At 47.5% G+C, this 20,046-nt stretch overlaps 1 pseudogene; it reads right to left on the bottom strand.

Annotated features, from left to right (window-relative positions):
* Window positions 1–6,090: 6,090 nt before the first annotated feature.
* On the bottom strand, window positions 6,091–7,358 carry LOC146179454 (uncharacterized; annotated as a pseudogene).
* Between the last annotated feature and the right edge of the window lie 12,688 nt (window positions 7,359–20,046).

Raw genomic sequence — 20,046 nt, 5'->3', positions numbered from 1 at the left:
ACAACCTCCTAATCATTTTCATTAAAATATTTTTACTACTACTGTCTGTGCTCTGGCTCTCTAGCTGAGCTACCTCCGCTGCCTCGTGCGGACAGAAGAGAAAATAGAGAAGAAATAAAAAGAAGAGGGAGAGAAAGACACATGTCGCAACAGCCGCCGTCCACGACTGAAGTGGTGGTGAGTGCAATGACGGCCTACAACAGATAAAAAGTCGGTGGCAGGCTAGCCCCCACGGTTGATTATTTCCCCATAATTTAGCAACCGCTCCTAGCTACCCCGGTCGTCGGGCGGTCCCATGGCTGCCCGGAAGTAGAGTGCTCGAGCTAGCTCATGGGCCACGTCTTTGCTGGGGGCGGCAACGTGCGCGGGCCAAAAGGGCGCAGCACAGCAAACAAATAGCTGTGCTCAATGCTGTCGAAGGCTGTCGATCTAGAGTGACGAAGACAGCATCTAGGCCTTTAGCGCAAGCCTAAGAGAATACATCTCTCGTTAGAATTAGTGCAGCAAACACGGACCGTTCAGAAACCGAACAAGGTTGGTACGGGCTTATCAGGTTCTGAAAGTGGACCCGTAGCCTGCGAACAAGAATCGTGGCCACCAACTTGTAGTAAGTGTTGAGGAGGGTTATTGGTCGCCACGATGATGAATTCGCTGCCGTCATACCCTCCTTTGGGAGCAACACAATGCGCCCCGAGCTAAACCAGGGTGGTTTAGTCCCGCTTTCCAGAAAGGTATTTACTACCTGGAGCAAGAAAGGACCGAGGATGTTGTAAAAAGTTTTGTAAAGCCCCGTCAGCAGACCATCTGGGCCTGGCGAACTGAAACTGTTTATGGCACTGAATGCACACCGAACCTCCTCCAAAGTTGCTGGCGAGCAAAGTTTCCTATTCGAGTCAGCAGGAAGCTGAGGACGGGGCCCACATAAAGACCCTACAGCTTGCTCATAGTCTTCGTATTGGTTAAGACCTTGGGATGTAAAAAGGCTTGCAAAATGCGTGCTGAAAGTTCTTCTGATCTAGGCAGGATTGGAGGACGTGGAGCCGTCCTCACGAGCGACAGATTCTACACGAGTGCGATGGTCGCTGCGTTGACTTAGAGCTCTCGCGTGTAGAAGATCGGCACTACCTTCGAGCGACTGACTGTACGCCCGTGCGGTGAATGACGCGCGCGAGCTATTCTCCAAGATTCGGTGGTACCGAACGCGGAGCGTGTCGATGTACTCGCGCATAGCGAAAGTAAGTTGTGCTCCATTGCGAACTGTGCTCATGCGCCGGAGAATTTCATTTAGCACTGTGGTGATGCGAACGCGCCGTGCTTTCCCCGCCCGCGCCAGCATCTCTCAGCACTGTATCTTAAATGCATCCCACACCACAGGTGTCATCGAAGTCATATCCGCAATTGCAGAATTTAGTTCTGCGCGGATTTCTCTCTGACACTCTTCATCGTACAGTACTGATGCGTCCATCCGCCAGGGGTCTGTTGGAGCGGCCAGGTGGTGGTGACAAACATTTATTTACTCTTTGTACAAGAAGGTGTTTGAACCGAGGCCCTATTGGCCCAAGCCCTCACAAATCTAGGTGGAGCTCCTATTCTGGAGCCCCAATGGCGTCTAACGCCGGTCGCGCCCTGGCGACCAAGGTCTGCCGGGACTGTAGGTCATGGCAGCTGAGCAGCGCCGCCTCCCAGGCCTCCCTAGAAGGGTGGCTAATGAAGGATTGGGAACGGCGGGGAGTAGATGAACAGGCCCAGACTACGTGGAAAACGTCCGAGAAGGTCGCTCCACACTGGCTGCAGCCCCCATCAAAGTCTGTTTGAAGCGCTTCAGGACTGCCGGGCACAGCATAGTGTTTGTAAAAATTTTGAGAATGAGCCTTCCGTCCGCTCTCTGGAGACCTTTACAAGGTTCCGGAAAATGGCGATGGCTGTCCTTAGCAAGCGCTACAAGTACCGGCAAATGATCGCTCATATTGCGAGCACCTGCAGAACATGACAGTAAGTCACACCACCTGAGAAGGGAGGGTGTCAGAGCGGAGGCGATGTACACTCGGTCGAGACGGGTCGCACTTTGGCCCCTAACACGTGTTGCAATCAATTGATCACCATGTAAATTGAACCAGGCTTCTTGCTGGTGCAATGACTGAACAAGCTTGCTTCATTCTTTGGAATTGTAATTTGACGCGCCCTGTTCAGGCCCCCTGACGTCGCGGGAGGAATCTAACACACAATTAAAAGCACCCAAGATCACATATGGGACCTAATGGACCGGAAGAAACCGAGAGTACGTCAAAAGGCTGCCTTAACCCAACGTACTGATTGTAGAAGCAACGGGAACAACCGCAGGCACCTGAATGACACAACGGAAAACCTATTTGGATGCTTCAACTTTCATTCATATTTTTTTAGACTTGATGAAGACGTTTGCAAAGGGGATATCTTAGATGTGTGTCAAGATAATGGCGAGCCTACCCTTTCTCTCCTATCATTTGCCGGTCATATGGCGCCTTTCATTTCCTGTGAACCAATTAATTACAGTTACCGCGCCTTTCCCTTCCTATAAATAAATCAGATTTTTTTTCTGTCCGCACGAGGCAGCGGAGGTGGCTCAGCTACAGAGCCAGTAGCAGGCCGTGCATTTTTTTTCCTTCTTCCTACAGCCACAACAAAAAAACCAACATATAATTGTAATTGGTTTATAGAAAAGGAAAGGCGCAGTATCTGGCACAGTTTCTCCGGCAAGTGTGTTTGGACGGTACACCATTGCCGTTCGAGTATGGGACTGCAGATGGTAGGATTTGCCCTGATGGGGCTGGGACAGGTAGGTCACCGCCGCTTGCGGCGGGGGCTTGCTTGCCACAGAATTTTTATCTGTTGTAGGCCGTTATTGCACCCGCCACCGTGTCTGTGGTGGACGAAGGCTGTTGCTGCGGCGCGCCTCTTTCTTTCTCTCTTCCTTTTCTTTATTCTCTGTTTTTTTCTTCTATCTGCACGAGGCAGCGGAGGTGGCTCAGCTACAGAGCCAGTAGCAGGCCCGTGCATATTTCTTTCCTTCTTCTTGCAGCCACAACAACATCAACCACAACTGCAGATGGCAGGAACGCTAGACAAGCAGAACGCATCTCGCGGAATCGCGCACAGTTGACAGATCTCGCGTCTGCGTTTCGATGGAGGCGGAACGAAGAGGCGTCCGTGTGCTGTGCGATGTCAGCGCACGTAAATATCCCCAGGTGGTCTAAATTACTCCGTAGCCCTCCACTATGGGTCCTCTCTCCACTTTCTCTCCCACCTTCCTCCCTTACCTTACGGCGCGGTTGAGGTGTCCACACAAAACAAGTGACACAGTTACCGCGCCTTTCCCTTCCTATAAATCAATCAGTCAACGCCGCTTGCGGCGGGGCACGGTGTAAGATAGGAGTGACTAGCCTGCCATCGAATTTTGATCTGTTGTAGGCCGTCATTGCACCCGCCATCGCTTAGGTGGTGGACGGCGGCGGTAGCGGTGCGCGTCTTTTTCTTTCTATTCTATTTTCTCTCTTTTGTCCGCATGAGGCAGCGGAGGCCCCGCCGGGGTGGGGCAGTGGTAAGAGGTCCGACTACTGTGCCGGAGTACCCGGGTTCAATCCAGACCTCGGCTTCTGCGTTTCGATGGAGGCGAAACGAAGAGGCGTCCGTGTGCTGTGCGATTTCAGTGCACGGTAAAGATCCCCAGGTGGTTGAAATTACTCCGAAGCCCTCAACTACCACTCCTCTTACTCTCTTTCCGCTATCATGCCCACCTTCCTTCCCTTACGGCACGGTTCAGGTGTCCACAGCAACAAGTGTGACAGATACTGCGTCTTGCCCTTCCTCTGAACCAATTATTATTATTATAGGCAGCGGAGGTTGTTTTGGCTGTAAGGAAAAGAAAATGCACGGGCCTGCTACTGGCTCTGTTGCTGTTGTTGTTCTTGTGGCTGTAGGAAGAAGAAAAAAATACACGGGCCTGCTACTGACTCTGTAGCTGAGTAAAGTCGAGAAAGAAAAAAATACCGACGATTACGTTACTTCCTAATGCGAAATTTGAGCGCAGCAAATAAGCTGTTTCACCTTTTCGATAGATTGAGGCAAAGAAATCGAGCAACACATGTATGCGCTATCACAGAATTTTTTTTTTATTTTTCACACGTATTCCTTTAACGAAGACTCCACTAACAGTTCTTGACAGCCATGAAGGAAGCTTCGTGGTCGGAGAAATAGACTGATATATGTTCGACTTGGTACACCAATGCTTGATTCTCAAAGACGAGATCTATACAAGTGCCTCGCGAGGTTGTCACAGCCGTGGGACGCGTTACGAGCGAGAGGAACGGGATACGAAGAGGCGTCCGTGTGCTGTGCGATGTCAGCGCACGTTAAAGATCCCCGGGTGGTCGAAATTACTCCGTAGCCCTCCACTACGACTCCTCTTTCTCTCTTTCCACTTTCACTCTCGCCTTCCTCCCTTCCCTTTCGGCTTGGTTGCGGTGTCCACAGAAAACAAGTGAGACAGTTACCGCGCCTTTCCCTTCCTATAAAAAATAAATCAGTTTTTCTACGCGGTCATGCCCCGCCGGGGTGGTACAGTGGTAAGACGCCCGACTACTGTCCGGAATACCCGGGTTCGAACCCGACCTCGGCGGCTGCGTTTCGATGGAGGCGAAACGAAGAGGCGTCCGTGTACTGTGCGATGTCAGCGCACGTTAAAGATCCCCAAGTGGTCGAAATTACTCCGTAGCCCTCCACTACGGCTCCTCTTTCTCTCTTTACACTTTAACTCCCACCTTCCTCCCTTCCCTTACGGCGCGGTTCAGGTGTCCACAAACTCGTATGACAGATACTGCGCCTTTCCCTTCCTGTGAACAAATTATTATTATTATCTACACGGTCACGTTGTGTTAACTCGCTAGCGGCGGCAGCGGCATCAGACAGTCGCTGCTAGCGCTTCCTCCGGCGACCCCTCCCCTTCCCCCCCAAACCCCCTTCCTTTCCTTGTGTTCTCCGGCTGCTCCGCGCTTCCTGCGAGGCTTCGGTTGCCAAGCGCCGGCTCGAACTGGGGGGATGAAAGGGGAGGCGCTGGTTACGAGGCCGACGCCGACGCCGACGCGAAACCCAGGAACGAGCGCCAAAGAGCTGCGCTCTAAAAAAGAAGAGGGAGAGAAAGACGCGCACCGCAACAACAGCCGTCGTCAACCACCGAAGCAGTGGCGGGTGTAATGACGACCTACAACAGATAAAATTTGGTGGCTGGCTAGCCCCCGCCACAGCGGCGTTTACCTACCGTCTCAGAAGTTATACCTATAACTGGACATTTCCAAGCAATAATAATAATAATACTTTATTTTTGCTTTACTATAAGGAAAAGAAAGGAGCAGCCGCTAAAAAGCTGCTTCGAAGTAGCTTGGCAGATCCAAGCTAAAAAGTCAGCTAAAGATGCATATTTGTATGTGAATAGCCATAAACAGTTACTCAAGCTCAATAATGCTTTATAAAAGCTGCATTAAATTTCACGAACGTAAAACATGTAATGTAAGGGCTTTGTACAATCAGATGTGTAAAAACAGCTATTTTTTGATCTAGAGGAAACATTTTCTATTCAGTGCAACAAACGACTTCAAGAATACAGACTTCAAGGAGTTATCTTTCAAACTTTATAAGTTTAGGGTGTGTTGCGTAACAACAAATTAGCATGCTACTGGCAAATACAGGTAGAACCCATAATTTGTTTAAAGCATAGCTGTGTTAATATTTCTTGGCATGGGATTTCATATCTTTCGTGCAAGCAAATGCCATTTACAAGAGGTTATTTTAACATTTGTGAATTTGGATGTGCCTATTCAGGTTAAAAATTTTTGTAAAACCCATAGGGCACAGTTTACATTGGTATGGCCTTTCGCCTGTATGGACTCGAAGGTGCTCATCCAGAGTTCTTCTCGCTGCAAAACTCTTCCTACAATGACTGCACTGGTAAGGCTTCTCGCCCGTGTGGACTCGAAGATGATTTGCCAGGGAATGCCTCCTTGTAAAGCTCTTGCTGCAATTGCTGCATCGAAATAGGCACTGCCCGGCGTGTCTCCTCTAGTGTTGCTTGAAGTCAGTGGGATAAACTGTGGAATAGCTGCAATCGGTGCACAGTAATAGAGGACTTTCTTCTGGCAATACCTGTTGCTGAGGCAAGCCGCCCCTACTCCATGTTGCGGCCGAGCCAAGAGATGGTGTTGACAGCTGGTAGTTGGATGGTCCGGCGATGGCTTGAATGCAAGACGCGTCCATGACCACAGACGTGGATGCGCCATCCCCAGATAGTGCGGCGGCAGGAGAAGCGGCAACAGGCGATATTGGCTGGTCATCGTAAGGTATTAAACTAGAAGGCAACGGCTTGATGTCTTCTTGGATGTCTGAAGCCAATAAAGGAAGAACAGGAACAAATGCCGAGATGTCAGATGTAGACCTTGTGTGATGTGGCGGCTGTGACTCTTCCCCTACTGCTTGTGATGATGAGGCGACATCCGGGAACACTAGAACGTTCTCTGTCGTCATAGGGTGTTTTATAACGTTCAAAGGCTCTACATAGTCACACTCCCCCATGTCATCAATGGAATCTTGAGTACGTCGAGAGGGTGTTGCCTGAAAACTTGAACCGAGAAGAGCGCCTGAAGGCACATGCGCAGACGCCGTCGCCACAATGGTAGTCCGACGCGAAGGTGAATCGGCGGGAAGATTAGCCATACGATCACTAAAAACACCACCGCCCTCAAATTATTTCGGGGCTCTCAGGACCCATCATAGGCGTCGCCAGTTTAACGTCTTCAGAATCGCTCTTGTTCGAGTCGCTGGGGAAGCACCGCCGAGGCCTACCTCTTTTTCGTTTGCCGAGCGGTGAAGATGCGGCACGCGGTGTATCCACAGGCTTAGTATCCGCGGCACCGTCCACACTTGTTACGAGCTCACCACGTTCGTTCTCATTGGTAACCTCTACAAGACCCTTCACTTTCAAAGTCTGGGCGGTCTTGAGGAACGCAGTGAGGCGATCAAGAGACACGTTCACTTCACCACGGTACATAAATTCAACTATCGCTTTCAGGTCTATGTATGACACGTCCTTTAAGATCACAATAGGGTGTGTGCATGTATTCTCGATGAACAACGATTGAAAATATGGGCTGCAGGCGGAGAGGACCATCTTGTGCGCCTTCAGCGAGGGACCTTCGCAAGCCAGCGTAACGTCCATCAGAGCTTCGTTGGAGAGCAGCTGCTCGAACATGGACAGCATGTTCGACTGGTGGTTGTTCCACTTCAGGCAGAATTGTTGGGACCCCATCTTGGTACAGTTGTTGCCGTGGCTATGCAAGACTTGTTATGCGGCTCACCGTAAGAGCGGCTTCGCGGCTCGGCGTCTTCGAGTCTACTGACGCTACAGTGTCTGCGTCGTAGTCTTCTAGAACACCTCATCGTTCACGCGTTCCTTGGTCGTAGTCATCTGCGAACACACTGGTCGCAAGGAAGCTCTGATAGGCAAGGCACCAGCTTTCCCTCTATATAAGAGTAAAAAAACTGTAAGGTCTGAACTCGCGAGCTAATTAAAGTTCTCCCTACCATTCCTCCTCGAACCAGAGTACTCCGGCACAGTACGCGGGCATCTTCACCTCTGCGCCACCACGGCGGGCATTTCCAAAAACAACAGGTAAAAATTTAGGGGGACACCCAATCTGCGCTCATAAGTTTATGCGCTTTAGCGTTTCACAGTCTTTAATCAGTTGTTAATTTATCGTATTTTTTCACGCATAGTTTGCCGAGCGATGACGTCACCGGTAAGCTCGGACGCTACTTGAAACAAATCGTTTAATAGCATGTTTTGCGCTACGCGCTGTTTGCGTTAGATGCAACGCCGTGAGGACACAACTTCTAAGAGTAAGACGCGACAGCATGTCACGCCCAAGTATGATGCTTTTGTAGCGTGAGCTACAGTACGCGAGTTTCGGGTGTCATCTGCGCCGACCAAGCTGCACATGCGCGAAATCCACGCTACGTCACAGGGACACAGCTGCCGCCACCACCACCGCCGCAACTCTAGCGGAGGAAAAGGAGAAAGGGAAAGAGAGAGGGAAAGGGAGAGTTGTTGTGGCTGTAAGAAGAAGGAAAAGAAAATGCACGGGCCTGCTACTGACTCTGTAGCTGAGCTACCTACGCTGCCTCGTGCGGACAGAAAAATAGAGGAGAAAGATAAAGAAGAGGGAGAGAAAGACGCGTGCCGCAACAACAGCATTCGTTCACCACCGGCGAGTGTAATGACGGCCTACAACAGATACAAATTCGGTGGCAGGCTAGCCACCGCCGCAAGCGGCGGTGACCTACCTGTTCCAGCCCCATCAGGGCCAGGAGCGGCCATCCCTTCACCATTAATTGATTGCTTTATAGGAAGGGAAAGTCACGGTAACTGTCTCACTTGTTTCTTGTGGACACCTCAACTGGGCTGTAAGGGAAGGAAGGAAGGTGGGAGTGAAAGCGGAAAGAGAGACAGAGGAGCCGTAGTGGAGGGCTACGGAGTGATTTCGACCACTTGGGGATCTTTAACGTGCGCTGATATCGCACAGCACACGGACGCCTCTTCGTTTCGCCTCCATAGAAACGCAGCCGCCGAGGTCGGGTTCGAACCCGGGTACTCCGGCACAGTAGTCGGGCGTCTTATCACTGCACCACCATACTCATGATAGTATAGTTAAGAATGAGGACCTGTTTCTCTTGAGGACACTCTTTCTCATATTTGTAATTAGAGAAAGAGGGTGTGTAGAAGGAGAGAAAGGGAAAGGGAGAGCAACTGTACCCATGACAGTGTAGTTCGGCGTTCGTAGCTCGGCATTATACTCCAGCGTTCGTAAACCATCGGTGTTTGCTGACCGGCGCTCGTACAATGGCGTTTGTAGCATGGATGAAAGAAGGGGAAGGACGCTGTCGCGTTTCACTCTTAAAGGCGCAGCTTAAATGTTCTACCAGGGTGTGTCGAGCGAGAGATATACAAAGGGAGAGCAACCATGCCCATGACAGACTAGTTGGGTGTTCCTAGCTGGTAGACCGGCGTTCGTAAACCTCCGGTGTTCGCTGACTGGTGCTCGCACACCGGTGTTTGTTGCACAACTGACGCTCTGTACTGACAACCCAATGGGGAACTACTATAGATCTCGTGTATCAGAGACAGACAGATTCCAAATACTGCGTTGGGCAAATAGAGACGGCGTAGTCTTACTGCTCCGACCACCGAACCGTCTTTGTCGCCATATAGAAACAGGCAGGCATTGAACCGATGGAGCAAGATGTGATGTAATAAAAAATAAACGCTGTGTGCATCGTATACAGTGCTGTTTGCCTTGGGAAGGAACATTTCTGATAAAAAAAATTCCGAATTGTTCATTTCTGCCTTGTTCGAATTCCTTGCCTTAATCTATCGAAAAGGTGGAACAGCTGAAGGGCTGCGTTCAAATTTCGTATTATGAAGTAACATAATCGTTCACGTTTTTCCGTTCTTGATTACTGGCAGTAGGATGCCGAGTTGGGCGAGTTGGTGGTAATTCATATTGGATAGAAAATCGGACTTCGTGCTTTTGCGCTATTTTTCCATCCAAAATGATTACCAGTAACCATTTAATTGAAAACATTAGCTGTGCGTGGTTATAATCAGTTGAACTATAGTTATGATGGGCGAAAATTCGTTTAAGCATTGGTTAGACGCGTTTGTTGCACTTGGTTTGAACGTTATTGCACATCCATGATTCCGCGAGACGAGAGAGCGCCTTCGGCTCCACGCACAGCACTTGTGGCCGGGAGGCGTTACGAGTCATGTAGTACTTCAGGGGCACACCTTAGCCACCTCCGCTGCACAACCTCGGGTTGAAAGATCGCCGCTTGCCCCTTTGCATCGAACCTTCAGCAGTGAGGTGAGGCGAGTCACGTGGTATGTCGTCACGGACACACCGCTGCTTCGCTTGAAAGTTGAAAATCCGGCGCCAGATGAACTTCTGGTTCGGAATGGGAGGAATTTCAGTTCTAAATATGTTACAGGGACGAAGCGTGCTGTTGTTGTGGCTGCAGGAAGAAGGAAAAGAAAGTGCACGGGCTTGCTACTGGCTCTGTAGCTGAGCCACCTCCACTGCCTCGTGCGGACAGAAGAGAAAATAGAGAAGAAAGAAAAACAAGAGGGAGAGAAAGACGCGCGCAGCAATAATAGCCATCGTCCACCACAGTAGCAGTGGCGGGTGCAACGACGGCCTATAACAGACAAAACTCGGTGGCGGGCTAGCCCCCGCCGCAAGCGGCGGTGACCTGTCCCAGCCCCATCAGGGCCGGATCAGCCACCCTTCACAAACCTCAGGGACGAAAAGTTCCTGACAATGCGCTTGTGTCGAATTGTAACACCCACGACAGTGCGTGGCAGCTTGGCGTGTTAAGCTCTTCGAGGTCTTCGTTCGGCGCCATTTCTGTACGTTTCTTGCAATAAGTTCTGCCTAGATATTGTCGTAATAAAAATAATTGCGGTTTAACGTAGCTAAACCTGAGACGCGAAGACACAAAGTTATATACGCATTCAGATATTACAGCCCAAGGTCAAAGGTAAGATTCATGACATGACCGTGGTCAAAGGTCAAAAGTGAAGAATTTAGCCGCTTATGATGAACAATGGTTAGCCATTGGGTACTTACGGTAGATCACATCATGTCTTCGTTTAAAATTGAAGCTCACTGTTACTATGCTAAACTTCAAGGGCTTTTCATGGACAAGGAACAATGAAATCTGAGTTCGGATTTAGCACCCGGTGGAATAGTATGCTCCCTTAGATATCCCAAGAGGACAACAGTGAAAGCCTGCCCTAATTCTCTCCTATCATTTGCTTCTCATCGTTTGCTTCTTCCTCTTTTTCCTCTTAAGAAACAAAATGTCTAAAAGGGGTAGTGAGGTTAGTCGTTTTGGGGACCAACTGGTTTTCCAAAACGATTAATCGTTTTGAGGACCAACTATAAGGGGATCAACACTTAACAATAACAATTGGTTCAGTGGAAAGGAAAGGCGCAGTATTTGTCACACTTGTTTCTGTGGACCCCTGAACCGCGCAGTAAGGGAAGGGAGGAAGGTGGGAGTGAAAGTAGAAAGAGAGAAAGAGGTTAGTCTTCAAAGGATGAACTGTAGGAGGAGGGAAGGTTGCTCTTTGCAGATGCTCCCCAAGAGCTTAAAATGTTATCCTTGAAAATGGCCCCAGCGCCATACCTGATTATGGGCCCAGTATGACGCTGGAGACTGGACGTACTGGGTCGCGGCATACTGGAGCGCTCTGCACAGGTGGCACTGTTCGCCCGGAGAAAAAAGGCCTCAGATAAATAGTAAAAGGTAAAAAGTAGTGAAGAAATGAAAAAAAGCCAACGGAATAAAAAAGTCATTAAGTCTAGGAAGAAAAAAACGCCTGAACTAGTAGCTTGCTAGGCTAACCACTCGGCCGCGCCCAAAACTGGGATGCTTTATAATATTTTTGTATATGTCATGATTGCGTTTATAAGGTTGAGACTTATGTTTCGAAGCGTACAAGCCATTGCTGCCGCTATAACAGTTACAACTTCTTGCCCATTGGAGCTTGCTACCTGCTCTCACAACTTGCAACTAATGTTCTGGATGCCTATGCGCACTATTTAGTGCATTGGAATCATTTTAACAAGTGGAGTTTGACATCACTGGCAAATTTACCAACGCTGACTTTTCGGTGATGCTCTGCTACCGCGGGCGTAATTTTTGCTGAGCACGGAGCTATAGCACAAACCTTCGAGGAAAAAAGTGCGACCAAGCTTGAATACCGGCAAGCGCAGCACCTGCGACACTATTTTGGTGGTAACTAAATCTTATTTGTATGTAAACATTTCGGGAAGCGTTGCGATGACCGAGGACTCGGCTGGTTTATACGCAGAACAAGGGGCGCAAAAGCTTGAGAAACACACAAAATATTATGCATTACAAGCGCTGTACGTTTTTTTTTCTCACATGGGCCCATTGCTCGGTACACTACTCTCTTCCTCGTTTTTTTTTTCTTTCTGCTGTTTATACTGGCCCGTGGTGCAGGCTACGCTCGCTAATGCGTAGGCCCTGTTTAGAGCCTGCGATTGAGCCCGAATTGAATATTTTGACAGTAATCACTGTGTTAGAGTGCCCTCAAGATCAGCTGTGAAGGCACAATCAGAAAAATGACCCGGAACGTGCCGTACAGATGGACCGCCCATGATCGTTCATCAATTAACATTCGTAAATAACCTGCCAAAGCTGATGTTACAGTACGCATTTTCCAAAGCAGCTCGCAATTGGCCGCGTTGCGCCTTTCAGTAATTTCGGCTCCTCAGTACCTGGTTTATGCGCAGAAGATTATTTTCCTTAAGTCCTCTGCTTTTGCTCGAAACCCGGAGGATGAGGCTAACTGTTTTAAATACATGCCGATCAATCCTCTTAATAGTTTCTCCATTATATATCCATTATCTTCGAGAAGAAGACCTAGTATACGGATCTGCAATATCCGGGGAACTTGTCCTTGTACCTAAATCTGTATATCCACTTTACGTTCGTTCCGCAGGTACCGTGGATCGTAAATAAGGAGCTCTGAATTTTCCGGCTAGCATGCAAGCCTACGTTCTGCTACAAACTTCACGACCGTTTTTACCGCCTCGTGAAGCGCGTGCTTAATTTCGGCATCGCTGCCCCGGCTGATCGATTGTGCAAATGTCGTCAGCATAAATACTAAAATTTAAATAAGGGTAACGTCGTAGTTGTGGTAATTTCGCCTACGCTGAAGAGACGAGGCGACAGTGCCGAGCACTAGGGGGTACTCCTACTGCTCAGAGGGAATAGGTATGATGTGCTATCGCGGAATTTATAGCGGGCACTACGTCCACTCAAAACGTTTTTGACATAGTTATATGTTTTTGCCCCAACGTTCAATACTGAAAGGCCGTCCATGACTCCCTGGTGCGACATATTATCAAATGCCTTCTTTAGATCGAACCCAAGGATGACCTTAGCATCTTTACTCTTGGACCGGATTATATCATGTTTGAATTGAACCATGAGGTCCTGTGTCGAGTGATGAGAGCGGAAGCACGCGGCTGCGGCGGCCGCGAGCTCTGATGTTACAGCGCACGTGTTGCTCGTCCGGTTTTCGCGCATGCGCACTAGTGGCCTGTCTTACACACTGCGAAGTGATCGGCATAGTAGCGTAGTTTAGCTCTCGCTACGAAAGTAGCCGTGGCGCAGTGTCGTTTGTTGGTTTGCAGTTGTGCAACCGGCTGGTAGCACGACAGGCTGATTTCTCCGAGTGCTTCTTGCAAGGCGATGTGTGGTTTAGCATTGGGTCTTTGTATGTGTTCATGCAGGTTGTAATTTTTGGGTCTGTAGTTCCTGCAGTTTCATTACATAATGACGAGGGTATTATTTGTCGTCTCCATCATTAGCTGGTTTGTCACGCACTGTAGCAGTTATTTGTGCGCTCAGCTGCTCGCAGATAAGTTTGAGCTTGAGTTGTTTCTTTTGTCATCTTTTACGGAAGTGCAGTCGTATGTGTGTAGGCCACTTATAATAGCCGGAAGGGACTAAAAGAAATAGTAAAAGTGCTTAACGTTTTACGTCAACTACACTCAGCAGTGATTGTTGCGTGCACATTGATAACTTGATTCCCTCTGGTTGTAGTAACATAATTACATTTTTATACTCTGCCACTCAAGCCTGTCAGCCTCGGTATAAAAAGAAAACAGTCCTATATTTAGGTACACACTGAAGCGTCACCATTTTAACTTCTGTGTCTCTCCTTTTCACTCCGAGTTGTAAGGCGAAAGCCTTTAATGACTAATACTCGCGGCCATAATCGTGTCCGTCCATCCGTAACGCTTTAGTTTGATGACGCCATCAGTGGTGTGGTATGTCGTGCCTTGAAATAAATGATGACGTCATTAGTGATTCAGTATGTTGTACCCTGAATTAATGATGGCGTCATCATTAGTGTAGTATGTCGTACCTTGAAATAAATGATGGCGTCATCAATGGTGTAGTATCTTGTGCCTTGAATTTATTGATGCCGTTATAAGTTGTGTACTATGTTTTAACTTAAAATGAGCATGACTATAGTCATTACACGGTGACGTCATGACAGGGAGTGATGTTATGACGTCACGTCAGGTCATGGCATCCCGACTAATGATGATATCACCAGGCGATTCACGCTTGTACGAAGCTGACCCCCCCAGGGCATTTGATCCAGGCGTCCGTGCGGTGCTATTCATTTGGCGCTTCTTCGAACGTCGCCCCACGTGGCATATAAAAGCAGCTGCAGTACAGCAGGCATCAGGGGTGTTTAAAATTGAATTACAGGAAAGAAAAGACGCGGAAACCGTCAACCGGACACGTAACCGAGCCTTAAATAAAAGGAGGAAGGTGGGAGTGAGAAAAGATGCGGTGTAGGGGAGGGCTTCGGACCATCGCGCAACAGATTCTTTCGCCTCATCGTACTCTAGTGGTTCTAAGTGTCCCCTAGTATTTAATATACTAATGGATTGAAGCAATCTTGGATGCCATCATTTTTTGCAGTCACACTTGTGCGTCCTCGTCGTAATTCGCTTCCAAGACAAAAAAAGGTCGCCCGCGTAACACTTCCTATCAAATATTCTCCTTATAATTATAAACACAAACATATTGCAGTTCCATTCTAAACGAACAGGCATAGCAGCTCCGGTTTCTGGTGACTTAAACAAAAATAAATCTCTCTAACATCCCTTGCGCAGCAATAGAGATAAATTTTCAACAATGTTTCCATAAGGATACTTCCTTTTTGAGGTGGGAGGTTCGCCAGGGATAAGCCACAAAAGTTCTGTCTCCGACCTATAGTCAGGAATGAGAAAACAGCAATTTAATTTACCGTCGAAGATGTCTGTAAACAGAGAGGCATATATTGTCATAGGGTAAAGTATAAACAGAAAAGAAAAGGGTGCAGATACTGCTGCTCCAGATGGGCCAAACGTTCTGCCTCCGATAGTAGCTGGCATCGTATCACATCCAGAAAATGTATGTGCAGTGAAAAGTTCTTCGATATGTTTTAAAACGCAAATCATTGACTTAACTAGCACAGTAGTGATTACGTTAGGGTACTGTTCACTAGAGGTAAGAAAAATATTTTGGAAACCAATTTTTCAGAACTTCCCTCGACAATTTTTTGCTTGGTTTGTAATGAGCCTATCCTCTTTTCGATATCGAGTCAGCAAACACATTCTTTGATTGGCTACAAACCATGACGACACAACAGAGTTGATAATGAGAGAAAAAGGTTTGGCCGAGGACACTAACTGATGGGAAAAATTGGGGTTTAGCTTAGGTTAACCCTAGTTGAATTGCGAAAGCTACGGCGGAAACTTCTTTTGTCTGCAACATTATTCTCAAATCATGACCTATAAGTGTAAGGTGCTATTTTATTGGGGACACTTAAGCTGATCCTTTAAGAGTACGACGCGAGAGCGTAAGCTACCAGCCCACATATAAAGTCACGCTTCAACCAAGCCGTATGAGCGTGCCTGCGTGTCGTAGGGGTAACGAGAATGCAAATGGTTCTGGCAGGCTGATTCTAATATCACCCTCCTATATGAAAGGAGTGATCTGAGGTGGCAGCTCCTGCCCGTGGCATAGAGTAACTAAAAATAACGGCTTGAGGGGCTAGTTGGTGCTGCATAGTATTCAGAAATGTGGCGCAACAAACACAAACACAAAAGAAGAGACACAACACACGCGCACACTACCAACTGTAATAAGAATCTGAAAACACTTCCTCTTCACCACTCCTCTTTTTCTACACTCAGGTACATCTCATCTCCCTCTTCTTCTCATCTTCCTCTTCTTTGCCAAGGGGATAGTGGCACTTTCTTCTCTTGTGTTTGTGTTTGTTGCGCCACATTTCTGAATACCATAGAGTAACTAGATTTCAAATGTAATGGCAGGCTGATTTTTTTATGCCGAGTCCGTAGCTGCGCCTCTTCACGGCGTAGCTGCGGCCACCCGAGGTCTCGCTTTGGATGTCGTAATATTGCTTTCGCAATAATATGAGAGTAATTCTAATTTTGCGCCACTCATTCGTACATCACTCATGAAACTTGTGTTTAGCTTTTATTCTCACCTTTAATCTTTTTATTTTGCCACTCCGATTTTGCCCTAATATACTGCCCAAGCGTTGTTTCCTTGTTTTGATAGTTTTATTATTCGACAATTCGAGGGCCAATCTTTCCTTTGTTTTATGAGCCAATCTGTCGGGTTTGTTTCTCCTTACAAATTATAGCATTCGGTGGAGCACCCTTCACAGGAGAAAATTGCTAGGGTGAGGTTGGCTGACTTTTTCTATGACCGACCGACCGATGCACTGACGACCCAACTCCGTTTTATGAACCAACCTTCCAGGTTTGTTTCTCCTTATGAACTAGTTGCATGCAGAAAAGCACTCTTCACCGGAGAAAATTACATTGGCGGGGTTGATTTTCTACCAACCGACCGATCCAACTTTCCTCGATTTTATGAGCCAACCTCATGGGTTTGTTTCTCCTTCAAAAGCTATGTTATGCGTGGAGCACCCTTCACAGGACAAAATTGCTTGGGGTGGGGTTGACTGAGTTTTCTGCTTATGACCGACCGATCGATTGACCCAACTTTCCTATGTTTTATGAGCTAATCTGCTCGGTCGGTTTCTTAGAAATTTATAGTGTGCGAGGAAGCACCCTTCACAGGAGAAAATTACTAGGGTGGGGTCTACTGAAATTTCTACTTATGACCAACCGACTGACTGATCGGCCCAACTTTCCCACGTTTTATGAGCAAATCTGCTAGATTTGTTTCTACTTACAACCATTACAATTTTACAGCGTGTTGGGCAGTACCCTTCACAGGGGAACATTACTAGGGTGGGGTTCACTGACATTTCTACTTATGACTGACCGACCCAACTTTCCTCGGTTTTATGAGCCAACCTGCTGTGTATGTTTCTCAATAGGAACTTGTAATATGCGGGTGAGCTCCCTTCACTGGAGAAAATTACTAGGGTGGGGTAGAGTCACGTTTTTACTAATGAACGACCGACCGACCGGCTGACCGATCGAATCAAATGAGCCAATCTGCTGTGTTTTTCTCCTTGAAAAGCTGTAGTGGCTGGGGGAGAGCCCTTCGGAGGAGAATATTACTATGGCGGGGTTGACGGATTTTTCAAATTATGACCGACCAACCGACCGAACGACCGACCTAACTTTCCTTTGTTTTATGAGCCAATCGCCGAGGTTTGTTTCTCCTTACAGTGCCACAGTCTGCGGAGGTGACCCAACGAGAGGTGCCAACCAAGAGGTGACTCAACGGAGGGGACCCTTCAGAAAAGAAAATGGCTATGGATGTGTTGACTGATTTTTCTGCTCGTGACCGACCGACTGGCCCATCGAATAGCTGAGTGATTGATTGGTTGTTTTTCGCTAGTGAAAAGCGTGTAAAAATGTCGACCATGCGAGTGATAGAGGTGGTTTACATGAATAAAACAGAAACAGTAGTGTTTTATTGTACCTAATCTGAGAAGTGCGTGCGAACCTTTTCTCCCACAGATGGAACTTGAAGGAGGCGACGACGTGAAGTGCACAGTGCGAATGTGTATTGCATTTTAACACGTGGGGCAATAAAGTGCAGCCCTTCTCGCAGTTGTGGGCTGAGAACACACCATGCAGCAATCATGATCCGCATCTCAAATTAGTTAGCGGCATATCCTGATCCTCCTGCCACGATACCACTTCAATTTTATTTCGTATCCATGGCCAGTTCACAGGCAGGTTCGTGGATTAATTATCGAAGCTGGAAGCACACAGGCCTACCGCAGCATTATATTCAAGCCATGGAGCGCTGGCTAGGCGTTGTTTGCGACTGGCGGAAATTGTGCTGCCTTGAAGAGCAGAGAAATGCAAGGACTCGTCTTGAAAAATGATTTTCTCTTTTCAAGCAAAAAGTACCCTGATTATTATATCATAAATAAATAGCGCTGAACGTTACTATGGATCCTGGAGAAATAAATGTATTTGGACAACAGTTAAATCAATTTGCTCCAGGACTTACAGACATATATATATTAGGCGGACAATTGAAAGGGAAATGAGGGGCTCTTTATTATAAAGTTTAAAGGAGCAGACAGCCTACGAGTCCAAGGCAAACATTGAGGATTTTTTGTTCCTGCTTTGTTGTTGGTATCTGACAAGAATTTGTCTTATGGTAATTATCGGGATAAAGAAAGTTAAATGGAAAGCGGAAGGAATCGGCGCGCTGCTTTTCCTTCCGCTTTGCGTTTAATATTCTTTACCCCGAAAATTACCATAACACAAATTCTTGTCAAATACCAACAACAAAGCAAAAAAAAAATATTCCCAACGTTTGCCTTGGACTCGCACGCTGTCAGCTCCTTAAAACTATATATATATATATATATATATATATATATATATATATATATATATATATATATATAAAGAAGGAAAGAAGCCAACAGATGGCGAGGCCAAGGAAAGCGTAGGGGATGTTACGTTATGTCTTTTTTTTATGTTTACTTGGATAATCAAAGAAATTAGTCACGTAATCTTGTTTAGGGGAAGATTTAAACACAAAGTAGCAGAAAAAACAACATGCCGATGGTGGGAACCGAACTCACGACCTCCGAATATCGCGTCCGGTGCTCTTCCAACTGAGCTACATCGGCCGCTGTCCCCCCTGCTACTTGCTTGGGTATTTATGTTGTCTGGATACGAACCTTGAGAGTGTTCACCAGCGCCACCCTCAACCATAGCGGCGGACGTAGAACGTCCTTTGTTACCGCCAGCGTCACGTAGAACGTGATCAAGAGCGAGGGCGAAAGCTGTGCTAGAACCCTCTTACGCTACCTATGGCTTCAAGACTGCCAGAACCAAGACCCCCGTAAGCTACAAGCAGATCAATTAAGGGGAAATGAGGGTGCTCGTTATAGTACAAGAAGGAAAGAAGCCAACAGTCGGCGAGGCCAAGGAAAGCGTAGGGGATGTTACGTTATGTCTTTTTTTTATGTTTACTTGGATAATCAAAGAAATTAGTCATGTAATCTTGTTTAGGGGAAGATTTAAACACAAAGTAGAAGAAAAAACAACATGCCGATGGTGGGAACCGAACCCACGACCTCCGAATATCGCGTCCGGTGCTCTTCCAACTGAGCTACATCGGCCGCTGTCCCCCCTGCTACTTGCTTGGGTATTTATGTTGTCTGGATACGAACCTTGAGAGTGTTCACCAGCGCCACCCTCAACCATAGCGGCGGACGTAGAACGTCCTTTGTTACCGCCAGCGTCACGTAGAACGTGATCAAGAGCGAGGGCGAAAGCTGTGCTAGAACCCTCTTACGCTACCTATGGCTTCAAGACTGCCAGAACCGAGACCCCCGTAAGCTACAAGCAGATCAATTAAGGGGAAATGAGGGTGCTCGTTATAGTACAAGAAGGAAAGAAGCCAACAGTCGGCGAGGCCAAGGAAAGCGTAGGGGATGTTACGTTATGTCTTTTTTTTATGTTTACTTGGATAATCAAAGAAATTAGTCATGTAATCTTGTTTAGGGGAAGATTTAAACACAAAGTAGCAGAAAAAACAACATGCCGATGGTGGGAACCGAACCCACGACCTCCGAATATCGTGTCCGGTGCTCTTCCAACTGAGCTGCATCGGCCGCTGTCCCCCCTGCTACTTGCTTGGGTATTTATGTTGTCTGGATACGAACCTTGAGAGTGTTCACCAGTGCCACCCTCAACCATAGCGGCGGACGTAGAACGTCCTTTGTTACCGCCAGCGTCACGTAGAACGTGATCAAGAGCGAGGGCGAAAGCTGTGCTAGAACCCTCTTACGCTACCTATGGCTTCAAGACTGCCAGAACCGAGACCCCCGTAAGCTACAAGCAGATCAATTAAGGGGAAATGAGGGTGCTCGTTATAGTACAAGAAAAAAAG

This window comes from Amblyomma maculatum, chromosome 9 (genome assembly GCF_055883805.1).
Source record: "Amblyomma maculatum isolate TAMU_Amacu chromosome 9, ASM5588380v1, whole genome shotgun sequence".
Lineage (NCBI taxonomy): Eukaryota > Metazoa > Arthropoda > Arachnida > Ixodida > Ixodidae > Amblyomma > Amblyomma maculatum.
The sequence above is the reverse complement of the archived record's forward strand: the minus strand, read 5'-3'. Positions and strand labels throughout refer to the sequence as shown.